We start from the raw sequence: 12,927 nt of genomic DNA, 5'->3' as shown, positions 1-12,927 counted from the left end.
CAACTCAGACATATCTGAGAGCCTCTTTCATTTTACTTGCTCTTCTCAGAACAAGGGTGAGTTGTGAAGGAAATTGAACCATCTGTTGAATCATGACATCTGATAGAAAATCCAGAAATCCAGCCGTTTTCTTGGTTTACTACCTGAGTAAAAAGTTTATTTATATGAAATGCTGGATTGCTTTGCAAATTACTCCAGCAGGCCAATCCAAGTTGGTCTTCCAGCACCATGAATTTATGTCCCTGCTGTGGCTTTCTGCCAGCATCCTGTCCATTGAACTGTATTTACATTAGCTCTGTAAAACATTACTTCATTCAAGTGTCTGAAGTGAAGCACTCACTTACTCCATGCACTTTGTCCTTGACTGTTGCCAGCTGGTGAAAAGGTAGCTGGTTGCCTTTCCCAGCTGGGCCCTGCCATTCTGAATGTAATGAGAATTAAAGCCACTGATTGACTGGGGCTGCTCAGGTTCCAGTTTTGAATGAAGTTGTCTTAGCTAGTACAAATGCAAAATACTGCACAATTAATTTTTTCAACTAAGAATGAAAGATAAATCCTTTCTTTGAAAAATAAATGCCTTCAGCAGGCATTGCCTTTGGCATCAGATCATGGCATACTTCAATCAATATACTGGTAAGCTAATCTGGTTGATGGTTCACTGCATTTCAGTTTGGTTTTTTTTCTTCTGTAACTTTCAAAGCTCTTTACAAAGTGGAAGGGTTTTCATTTTATAGAAGGGAGAAATGGAGGGAGGAAGAGGCAGATCGTATTGTCTAACCTACTATAGATCCTCATGTGAAGCATCTTGAGTTTGATGAATAAATGTGGTGGTCCCAAGGTCTCTTACTGACAGAATTAAGACAACTTCTGTAGGAATGAAAGATAAAGGAGGTGTGACTCTCTTTGGTGTGCTCTGGTGCATAAACGTTCATGATGGAATTAAAGTCATAAGTTCTTCTACGTGTTCTAAAAGGGCTTTCTGGAGGCGAAGAGTTGCTCTATTACAAGAGAAGATTTGAATTAGGATTCTTCATTCTTAAATTTGTTAAATAGTTTGGAAATGAGATTTCTCAGAGAAGTGTCTCTGTCTTGGAACATGTAACTATTTCAGTGTTAATATGCAGACTGCAGTATAGCAAAACTTTTCTGATCTAAAACACAGATCTGCATGTCAGGAGACTCCATTTTCTGGCTTAGTGTTCCTTCATTTGAAAAGGACAATAGCGCTTACCATTCATCACCAGGGTGCCAGGGGTGTGTAAAGAGCCTCAAGATGTTTGGATACAAGGTTTGAAGGAGGTAGTTACTACTGCTATGTCTCTTAGTATTATTGTTTCAATTTTATTCCTTCCTTATTCTTAACTTGCTCAGATTTTATCTTCAGTCTGTGGAAACCACAAGCAGAGAATAAGGAAATGTTTTCTTGGCTTTGTGGGAGGCAAGCAAAGGAAGTTTGTTGTAGGGCCGTAATGATGGTCAGCAATGAGAACTAATGGCACAGCCTTCTTCCCTAGAGACTAAAAAAATCCCCAAACAAACAAAAGTAAATGTCTCCATTATTGCTATGGTACCTACCAGTGGAGCATTGATATTCATCAGGACATCTGTGCAACACCTCCAGGATTTGAAAGAAAAATTAAGATAAATTAATGAAAATTGTTTAAGTTTGCTATACAGGTGCTTGCACCTTTGTGGGAATAAGCCATTTCCACAAGCCAAAACCACTGTAGAACTGCAGTTTTCATGGAGGTAGCTCATCTCTCCCTCCTGGGCATACAGGCAGCTGCTGCCCTCTCTCATATCCAAACAATTTCCCAGTACTGCGAGCCTGGGATCTCTCTGAAGCAGGTCTCTCTTTCTGAGTCTTAAATGTACCATCTCTCCTACCCTAGCTGAAAATACATCCTGCTTTCCATGCTAACTGATACACCCCTGGAAGGATTCTCTTGGAAAAGGTGCAGGTGACACCAGTGAAGATGCATTTAAACTTGCCTGGGAACTTGATCTTGTTTTAATGAAGAATATATCGACTACTTTTGTCTACGAGGTCATGGCTGGTCAGCAATGAAGGAACTTAAAACACTCTGGAAGCCCACTTTGGACCTGTTAAAGAGCACTGTGAGCACTTCTGTTTATTTACTCTCCCCTCCCTTCTCTTTGGTGTAGATAAGAGGTAAAATTCTCCAGAGAGTGAGTTCCTCATTAAGATTTCCGATACCTCCCAGTCTGCAGAGGCTGGGATTACCACATGAAGAGTATCCTGCTATTTTTGCCTCTGGTCCAGGCCCTTTGAAGGGACCCTGGAACACTTCACAATAGTACAGATTTATGAGCACTGTGCAGCCTGCCAGAGCCTTTCTGAGATACTTCTGTAAACTAATTATGGGAAACTGCCCCAGGCTTCTGTCATTAAAAATACATTCTTAGCATTTCATGAACAAAGCTTAGCTTCCTCCTTCTGTTCCTATAGGATATGATCTGTTTCCTGACAGATGTTTATTCTAAAACATCAAGTGACTGTTGCTGAGGAAAGTAAGTGAAAAACAGCGTGTCACCTATGATGAGTCACAATGTGAATCCTGAAATCCCAGCATGATCTTAACTTCTCCAATGCCCAAGAAAATTGCTTTTTAAGATTTTTAGCTTGTTTACATTTATCTAATTAGAGACTGGGCACTTGGAGTTCTGTAGTTTGTCGTCAAGCCTTCCTTTTCAACACTGTCTTAGCATGGCTTTTGACCAAAAGCCATTACCCACCCACTGGCTACTTGGGCACCTGAACAAAATGAGCTAATCCACCCAACTGCTGGCTCCTAGGTGCCGCCCCGTGGGGTGGCAGGAAAGGCAGACAGATACAGCAAAAACAAGAGGGCCTGTTGGCAGGAATGGAGCACTGGCTCACGAGGGCAGGGGACACAGGGAGTTTGGGCTGGACGGAGTGTGTGATCCCAGCACTGGAGCACAGGATGGGCTCTGTGCACATGGACCATGACTGCCTGCACACAGATGTGCATGCTCTCCATGGACTCATCCTAAACACTGCCCTGAGAGACACTTGTTCCCTTCATAGGCAAGAGCACAGGGGCAAGGTGGAATAGAGACCCCAGATTCAATTCATCCTCGTGGAAAAGACTGGAGCACCTTCTGGTTCAGACAGGTGGTGAGGTAATCACCACTTACCTGATTATTTAAGTCCAACTGAGCTGCCAGAACAGGGTAAGCTTCAGATTGCCTAACCTGTAATTACTGTATCATTAATTACTTTCATTACCTCAGTGAAAGTTGGACATATGTCGTCATTCACCTGAGCTAGAACCTAAACTTGCATTTTGCCAGTGAGCAGGGTACTTGTAAGCGCCTCAGCTTGTTGCTGCTGTTGCATGTGGAGGATATCAACTGGCATCCTAATTCCCGCTGAGACCAGAAGCCCCTGTGTGTATTTTAGATGCAATGTGCATGTGCACAGTGCTCACACAGATCTTGATTTTAAAGGAGCTGAAAACTCCAGGGTGGAGTCCTTACCAAGGCTTTCAGCTGGTGTATAGGTCAAGTGCCAGATGATCTGCTAAAGCACAAGGCTTTGAACTGATCCCTGAAATTCTACAGCCGTCTTCCTGCTATAAGGTTTTGAGCTGCCAAGTCAAGTGTACTGGGAAAAGTAATATGCAGAAGGACGTTCATATTTTCCATCTGTAAATTCTTAAGACCAAAGACTCCAGAAGAACAGATATATCTGTTTTGGGGTAGTATTATTACTGAAGCTCTGATTCAAATTAGCCCCCTGAAGTTCTGATTTAAATTAGCCCTCTCTTCATCTCCCCCTTTACTTTTTAGTGTTTTGTTGGTTTGTTTTTTTTTTTTTTTTTAATTTTGCTCATTTTTATTTGGTTTTCAGGCTTTTTGTGGGTGTGGGGTTTTGTTTTGTTTTTTATTTTTAATCTCTCACAAGGCATCTAGGTTAGTAATGCAGGCTGGCCACAACAGGATGTTTACAGTGCAGTCTTCGGCCGTGCAGGTAATTGTTTCCCCTGCAAGTGATGGGTCTGGAACTCTTCCTCAGAGTGAGATAGAAGCAGGAAGAGAATCTAAAATCACCCTCCTTCCCCTGCCACACATGCACAGAAGAGGAAATACTGAGAAGATTTTCTGTGGTGTGAAGATTTTAGGGGGCAGAAGGCCTCTTACAAATGCTGCTGGAGATGACAGTAGCTGCAGAGGAGTCAGTGAGGAAGAGGGTATTGAGAGATGAGATGAAGGTACATGCAGGAAACTTCTGGTACATGCCTAGACAAGCTGAGGTGGGTTAGGGAGGAATTGCAGGGTTCTCTTCCAGTATCTCATCCCATGAGGAGGTGTGCAGGCAGGGAGAGACCCTTGCTAACACGGATGATGGTTAACTGTTTTCCATTAGCTGAAGCTCTGTCTCTTGACCTCATAGCTTTCTACTCATTCTTGACTTTGGTGTAAATGATTTTTAAAAATGGGGGATAAGAGCCCCTGGAATACTGGAGAAGCAGCACAGCACAACCTCCAGTTTGAAGTGGCTGTAGGTGAGGCAGTAATTGAGGTGTACAGGGTGGGGAATTATTTGGTCAAGCAAAGAATTGCTGGACTTAGCTGTCTGTTTACTCATGTGACTCTTCTGATTATTTTTCCTTTTCTCAGCAGCATAGCTTGGATCTAAGCCTATTACAGACAACCTTAACTTTCCCCTTCCTTATTTCCCATAGTAAAGGTTAAAATAAATCAAATTCTAAACAAATTGTAGGCTCAAACTTTCCTTTAGAACTTAGAAGAAAAATTCCCTCCCTTCCCTCCCCACTCAATTTGTCACACTCTTCTAACCTGTTTTGGAAAGATTCTGAGTCTTTCCTCCTGAAAGCTGATGTTGATAGATGTGCCCAGCAAGGGAGATAGAGAATTCACACAGAAGAACAGGGCAGAGGTGTGTACATCCCTGTGATTCTTCTGGAAGGGGAAAATGAAGGAGGCAGGGTAGGCTACTTTGCAGCTGAGGTCCACCATAGTGTGACACAGCCAAACAAAAATCTCAGCTCAGAGCCCAGAAAAAAATAAAGAATGGTTTAGATGGCTTTTGGAGTGGTTTATAAATGTGCTGAAGGGGCTTCATTCTGCTACAAGGCATTTAATAAACCCTACCCCCCAAACCCATCACCTACAGTACAACAGGACTGCCTCCTATGCCAGACCCAGCAGACACCAGCTTGAAGGGCATTTCCACCGTGCTTCTCTGCACAGCATGGGCAGCGTGGACATGATTTTCTGCTCTACCATTGCCTCACAGGGCATCTGTGTGTCTGTGATCTGATGCCATCATGCTCCTGTTTCAGCAGCAGGAGTAAAAAGGCATTTTAGTGCCACTAAAACTTGTGAACCACAGGCTCCTCCACTCCAGCTTTTCCACTGACAGGGCACTGACTGCTATCCAGACACAGGGGAAGCGCTGTCTTACTAATGACTTTTTTGTTAAAGTGTGAGTTGATGCAGACCTGGCTGTTTCGGCTTCCATCTACTTCCATTCCAGAAGAAACCAAAGGTAGAAGCAATACATTTGGTCTCTCCTAATTAATCTCTGGCAATGTGGAATAACTCTTACTATGATGCTGATATCTTCTTGTATTTCTTACAGAGTAAGTGCTCTCCCTTCCTTTTAAGTCCATTCCACATCCTGACAGACTTCTCTATCTTACGTCAGTAAGAAAGAGTCACTTCTGGAGCTAAAAGAGTGATAAGAGGCTGAGAGAACATGAACTGGGAGTAAAGACTGAGAGAATTAGTTTTGTTTAGTCTACGAAAAAGAACATGGCAGGAGCAGAGGTGGGAAATATGATACTGTTAGAACATTTCCAGGGGTGTTACGCAGTGATCAGTTTAACAGGTCAGGATCGGGTACAGCAAGGAGAAATCAGCCTAAGTTCAGCAAAGAAGACTTACATTAGATATATAAGAAAGGTAGAAAAAAACAAAGAAAAAATCTTTCTAGCTGTAAGGGTAGTTAAGTTATGGTTGTCTAGGGACTTGTAGAATTATTGCTCTTACAAGGTTCATGAGAAGGCTGGATAGGTAAAAACTGAAGAAATAGGATCCCAAAATTTCACTGCATTTCCACAGTAACTTTTGTGGATGACCACCAATTCAAATACTTTTTAGTTTTGACTATATTCAGCTGCTTGCAATCACCTGTCTTTTCATTTTCTCTCCCCACCTTCCCACATATAGGTGTTTTCCTGTATTCTGTATTTCTCTTGAGGCATTTCAGATGAAAACACTGAGTGGTTTTAGTGTTTCTGTAATTTCTGTACATCAAATTTGGACATTGTCATTGTAGAGTAGCAAAGCTCTGTATTTAGCTGTTTTTCATATAGCTTCTAGCATAGCAAAATTTTTGTCTTTTCTGTCACTGAAACTGCAAATAATAATAGAAGCTATGATTCTAGAATCATAGAATGTGCTGAATTTGAAGTGACCCACATGAATCATCAAAGGCCAGCTCCTGGCTCTGCACAGGACCATCCCCAAGTCACACCATGTGCCTCAGAATGTTGTTCAAACACTTTCTGAACTCTGCCAGGCTTGGTGCTGTGACCACTTTCCTGGTGAGCCTGTTCCAGGGCCCACCACCCTCTGGGGGAAGAACCTGTTCCTAATATCCAACCTAAACTTCTCCTGACACAACTTTAGGCCACTCCCTCAGGTCTCATCACTGGTCACCAAGAGAAGAGATCAGTGCCTGCCCCTCCTCTTCTTCTCACAGGGAAGCTGTAACTACAGTGAGATCTCATCTTCTCCAGGCTGAGCAGATCAAGTGACCTCAGCTGCTCCTCATACGGCTTCCCCTCAAGGCATGGCACTATTTTCATAGCCCTCTAATAGCTTTATATTTTTCTTACATTTGTGTTGCCCAAAACTGCAAACAGGATTCGAGGTGAGGCCACACAAGTGCAGAGCAGAGCGGGAAAATGCTACAGGAGAAATAATAATAATAATAATAATAATAATAATAATAATAATAATCATCATCATCATCATCATCATCATCATCATCATCATCATCATCATCATCATCATCATCATCATCATCACTATTATCACTCTTCTACAAATAACTCAGCTTTATCTTTGGCTGCAGTTAAGCATTAAAGAGAGCCAGGGATGTTTGTGGTGTTGAGCTGGATGAAATATTACCCCTTGGCTACGGCAGCATAACTGCAATGTGGAAGGTACAGTATGTTTCAGTTGAAAGGTCCGTGACTGATTATGTAAAGCTTCATGAGAAACACATTTGGTGTTTCATAAGTATTCACCCGAGAGCAGCAGGTCAGCAGTAAGATCTCATGCTTTGGAAGGATACACTGTGCTACATGCACTTTTGAGCTAGTGTAACCAGTTTTTTTGAAAGGAATCCACTGAAGACATGTGATGCAATCAGACCTCGTGTGTCAGCTACCCACGTCAGCTGCCCAGTGAGGCAGGACCAGCACTGTAAGTCTGTGTGTGCTCAGACCCTGACCCTGAACAAAACAGACTGAAGGCAAAAGGAGAAGTGAGGGTTAAGTCATGTGTCCTACTTAACTACTCAGTATATTTGAGCAAGCCCCAATCATCCTGTGCTTGACTTTCCAGAGGCATTACTGTCCCTAATGAGAAAGAAGAGGCCTAGTTCCTCCTCTGTCTGCATAGGACCACATGCTGCTTCTGCATTAGCATCCAGACTTACAGCCCAAACAGCGTCATGTAGCACAGCAGAAACCACAGCCAAGGTTTCCTGTGGGAAAGCTGGCAGCCCTCAGGAACCTCCTCCAGGTCCACCTTGCTCCCTGCCTGTAGCCAGACAGCCAGCCCAAAGTCCCCTGACAGACCCCCACTCCTTAGTCTGGGACTGTGACCCTCCCATCACCCTGGGCACTGACTGTCCTGGGGCTGCAGCCCTTGTGGGAGCACTGTAGCCCAGCAGGCACTGGGACAATCCCTTCAGGGGAGCAGTGTCTGGCTGGGGAGTGTGTGTTCTGAGCTCTTGAAACACCTCTGTGTCCAAAGCCAATATCCTCAAACTGAGGTAAATCAGAAGTTAGGGGTTGCTTGTGAAGCTTGAATTGTGACACTTTTAAGGACACTGAGATTCACTCAGTGCACAATTTGGCAGTGTGTCCAGCCTGTCATGGGCATGTTGTCTGAGCTAGTGGGCAAAGGTGAGGGAAACATTGGCCCTCTTAACTCAATGTGTGTAGACATTGTTTGGAGGTAATGGGGAATCAGGACCAGTCAGGACCGACAGAGATTTCCATGGCAGAGTATCTGGCATTAGGTAATGGCTGCTGCCGTTGGATTGAACTGCCTCTGCCCAAGTTGCACCATTTGGTAAGAATAATGGTCAAGATTTGGTGGAGTATTTGGTTTTGAGGCTGATGTGTAGACAATGTGGGGAACATGCCCTTTTTAAAGCGTTTCAACCTGAACATGTGGCCTCTTTGCTCTCCCTGCTTTCCAGAGTCCCCTGGAGGTGTAAACCTTTCTATGGTGCTTCCTCCTCCACGTGCAGTTTCCCCCCACCACTGAGGTACTTACCAGCTGCTGCTTTTCAGGCTTTTCAGTCAGTGAGGCAATAAAGAAGAATTGCAATTTAAACTAGTCCATAGGATGCTGATGACATTTCCCCCTACTGTATTTTAGACCATGCTGGTTCAAGCCATCTTGTATCTATCCAAAGTTAGTGCAGACAAGGCAAGCTTTGATCTTTCCAAAAGTGCAGTGGTGTACGTCTGCTGTAATGTGATGTCTCCTCTATTATGGCTGAGCCTGGAACACAATAACATCTTATAGAGGGCTTTGGAGTTTAGACTACAGCCCATTTATTTATTTTGTTGGAGCAGTGTCCCATAAGGAAAATCCTAGGCTGGGTTTAAAGAGCCAGACAATGCAGCAGCCGTCACATTTAGATGTTGCTTTTGAAACAATACCCTAATGCTACATCACTTTGCTTTGCTGGGTTCTGCTTCTACTTGCCAATGGCAGAAATCACAAGATCAGAATTAGTGAAAAGGGCTTTAGGGCTATTTAGTGCAGAGCATGTTGAAAATGAAAACACCCACTCAACTCTGCTGAAAAAGCAGCTCTCTGGTTCCTAGGTTTCTTCTTGATCAGTGGATAGAGGCATTACCTCACACTCAGTATGGAGTCAGGCTGTGTGTCTCAGACTTCTGCAGGAAAATAGTAACGTTTCGCTGACAGTAAATATTAATAGTGCCAAATGTATGTCAAAAATTTAGATCATCTATTACCATGGAAAGGGCCTTGAGACTCCAGTATTTATAGAAAAGGAAAAGAGACATGTCTAGTCTTACTGTCTGTGAAAAGAATCTTAAAACATTTTTGGAGTCTACAGATAGCACAAAATAACAGCTTAAAATTGTATGACTTGCTGTATTTACAGCCTATTGATTTTTAATGATAAAATGAAAATTTATCAAAGTATTTTGTATTTTGTATTTTGTAACAATATATTCTATTGGAGTTTTTTTCTTTAAACTGGGTTTTAGTGAAGAATTTTAATGCTGTTTTGCTTGCTCTATTTGCTAAGCTTCTCCTCCTGCTCCCAATTAAAAAAAATACAAAAATCATAAATATAAACAGGTAAAAGCAGCTGCATATTGCAAAGGGGCTTGGAGTGAATAACTTTTTCATTTATTAAAAAATTATGGAAACCATGACTGACATTGGTAAACAAAAACCTGAAAAAGCATTGGAAAGCAAACACTTGAAATTTATTCTGAAAAGTGAGCTTTCAATTCTCATTAGCTAGAGTAGAGCAATTTATCTAAGAGTTCTGTTGTTGGCTTCCCTGCGATATTAGGCACCTCTTACAGATTGCTGAATATCCTAAGCCTCTAAAAGGACTTACATGGCACTTAAGCACCTCTGTTAAACTTCTAAATCTTACTTGCTGTCTTAAAATCAGTGATTTCTACAATACAAGATTGTGCAGGGATTTTGGAATCTGGAGTTCTGTATGCACATATATCTGTACATATATGTCCAAGATAGAAACTGAGATCCTAGGGCAACGGGAACTCTGCATTATTTATTAATTTCCTGATGAATCCCTTCACATTGTTAGTACTTTTTGGATTTATGAACTTCTTGAGATCTGTCACATCAGATTGCTGCAAAACCTGGGATTCTTGCTGTGAAAATTAGGACTAGTTTGATATGGATTACATGCACTTTTGCTAGTAATTATAGGAACAGCACATTTGGCGAGCTGTCATTTGACAGGGGTACAAGTATGGCAGGTCAAGCAGGGTGACAGAAATTACTGGGAGCAGCTCTTTCAGCCAAGTTTGGTTTTTAAAGGACCAAGTCCACAGTAAGAGACCAAAATAAAAGACTAAGTCTAAACCAGAACAGCCAAGGCTTTGTGTGATACTCTACCTAACTGCTTAAATCTTTCTAACTGATTACTGCTTTCTGTGTTTATCATGAATGAGCACAGAGTTTCTGAGCTCTTGCTCTGAATATGAACCCACAGCCCTGCATATGTGCAGCTGTTAAGATCCATTTAGAACTTACTTTGTGCAAAGGAATACTCATTTGGATAAACTGAGAAATACCAGGTGATGACACAGCTGAAAACATAACACATGCTTGGGGACAAGGCAGAGGCTGTGGACCCAACTGGAAGGCTGAAATGACTAATTTCTGTATGATTAACTATGTGATGTTTGAAAAGCCTGCACTGCAGGAGCTTCATACCTTCAAGATTTTTGTGAGATACCAACAGCATAGGTCTATGTGGTCTTTTTGCAGAATGATTCAAAGCCTGGAAACCTTACCTTGGGGGTAGAGATACAAGAGGCTTAATCTATTCATTTTAGTAAAGAGAAGGTGAAGAGGTGGCTTGGTCAGAACCCACAAGACTTTAGTGTGGTAGAAGGTTTCTGTGAACAAAGAACTCTTTTATGCAGCAGGGAGAAGCATAATAAAGCCCTGTGTCTGGAAGCTGCAGCTCAGTTTATACAGATGGGAACTGAGGTGCAAAATCATGGGCTTGAGGCAGGAATCACTGGCAGAAATTCTATGCCTGGTGTTACACTCCGGATCAGACTAGGTCATCACAACCAGCACTCTTGGCTTTGAAATCTGTGTGCCTATGATTAACGTGATTCCCACATTATATGCACACATCAGCATTGCATTTAGTCACTGAAGAAGAGAGAGAATGTATTCAATTAGCTCTGGGCTTTCTGCCTAAAAGGGGAAAATGAAGTGAGATTTTGTGTAAGGACAACCCTGGTAACACTGAAAAACGCCATGGAATTACTAGCATTTGGGCAGATTGGACAGGTTTTCAAGGCCCAGCACAAAAGACCCTGCAGAAAGATCTCTGTTCAGTGAGCTGCACAGAGAGAAGGCCAGAGCAGTGCCATGGAAAGGGACCTGGGGGTCTTGGTTGATGGAAAGTTGAACCTGGGCCAGCAGTGCCCTGGAGCCAGGAGGGCCAGCCCTGTCCTGGGGGCATCAGGTCCGGCATCACAGCCAGACAGGGGAGGGGATTGTCCTGCTCTGCTCTGAGCTGGGGTGGCCTCACCTCAAGTGCTGGGGGCAGTTTTGGGTGCCACAATGTGAGAAAAATATAAATCTATTAGAAAATGTGCAAAGAAGGGCTATGAAGATGGTGCAGGGCCTTGAGGAGAGGCCATATAGGAAGACTGAGGTCACTTAGCCTGGAGAAGAGTGGAGTGAGGACTGACCTCACTGCAGTTACAGCTTCCTTGTGAGAGGAAGAGGAGGGGCAGGCACAGACCTCTTCTCTGTGCTGACCAGTGACAGGACCTGAGGGAGTGGCCTGAAGCTGTGTCAGGGGAGGTTTAGGTTGGATATTAGGAACAGGTTCTTCCCCCAGAGGGTGGCTGGGCCCTGGAACAGGCTCACCAGGAAAGTGGTCACAGCACCAAGCCTGGCAAAGTTCAGGAAGTGTTTGAACAATGTTGTCAGGCATATGGTGTGATTGATGGAGATGGTCCTGCGCAGAGTCAGGAGTTGGCCTTTGATGGTCCTTGTGGGTCCCTTCCAACTCTGCACATTCTATGGTTCTGTGATACCATATGGGGCTTAGTTGTGGCCCCAGAAAGCATTTGGCATGATTAGATAAACAAATCAGAGGTTGACAGGGCTAAGCTAGAACCCTTTATTTCACTCAGATCTGGCGTAAATATAAAGGAAAATATACTTTTTTTCCTGAGGACGGTCTGTTAAAAAAGGGTGGTATGGATTATTATGATGGTGATGGGAAGGAACTGCAGTCTCTACAGAGCAGCCCTGGTTTAAATGTTTTGGTTTGATGGAAAACCCCTAAGTTCTTGTAGGAACTTGAAGAGGGTAACTTTAAAGTGTTCCTGACTGACATTACAGGAATTCATTGCATTGAAAATGCAATTTTCAAGGCTCAAAGATAATGATTTTCAAACACAAAGTAACTTGTCATTGAAAAGGCAAGCAAGATACTATTTTTTAACCTGCACTTTCAAATTTCATTGAAGTACTTAGAGGGTATTAAAATGATTTTTTTGGTGATTCAGAGAGAAAAAGTTTTAAAAATAATTATGGTGCATGAATAGTGTTCAGTCCTTTGACACTTTATTAAGATTGGAAGTACTTTGAAGTTGTTTATCTCAGAATCACAGACTGGGTAAATTTGGAAGGCTCCACAGTGGGTCATCTGGTCCAGCCTCCCTGTTCAAGCAGGGTCATCCCAGAGCCCATGGCACAGGATTGCAGCCATACAGGTCTGGAATATCTCCAGTGAGGGAGACTCCACAATCTCTCTGAGCAGCCTGTTCCAGTGCTTGGTCACCTGCACAGTAGGGAAGTTCTTCCTCATGTTCAGATGGAATCTCCTGCACATCAGTT

This window comes from Camarhynchus parvulus, chromosome 1 (assembly GCF_901933205.1).
Source record: "Camarhynchus parvulus chromosome 1, STF_HiC, whole genome shotgun sequence".
In the NCBI taxonomy this organism is placed as follows: Eukaryota; Metazoa; Chordata; class Aves; order Passeriformes; family Thraupidae; genus Camarhynchus; species Camarhynchus parvulus.
Note: the sequence above shows the minus strand (reverse complement) of the source record.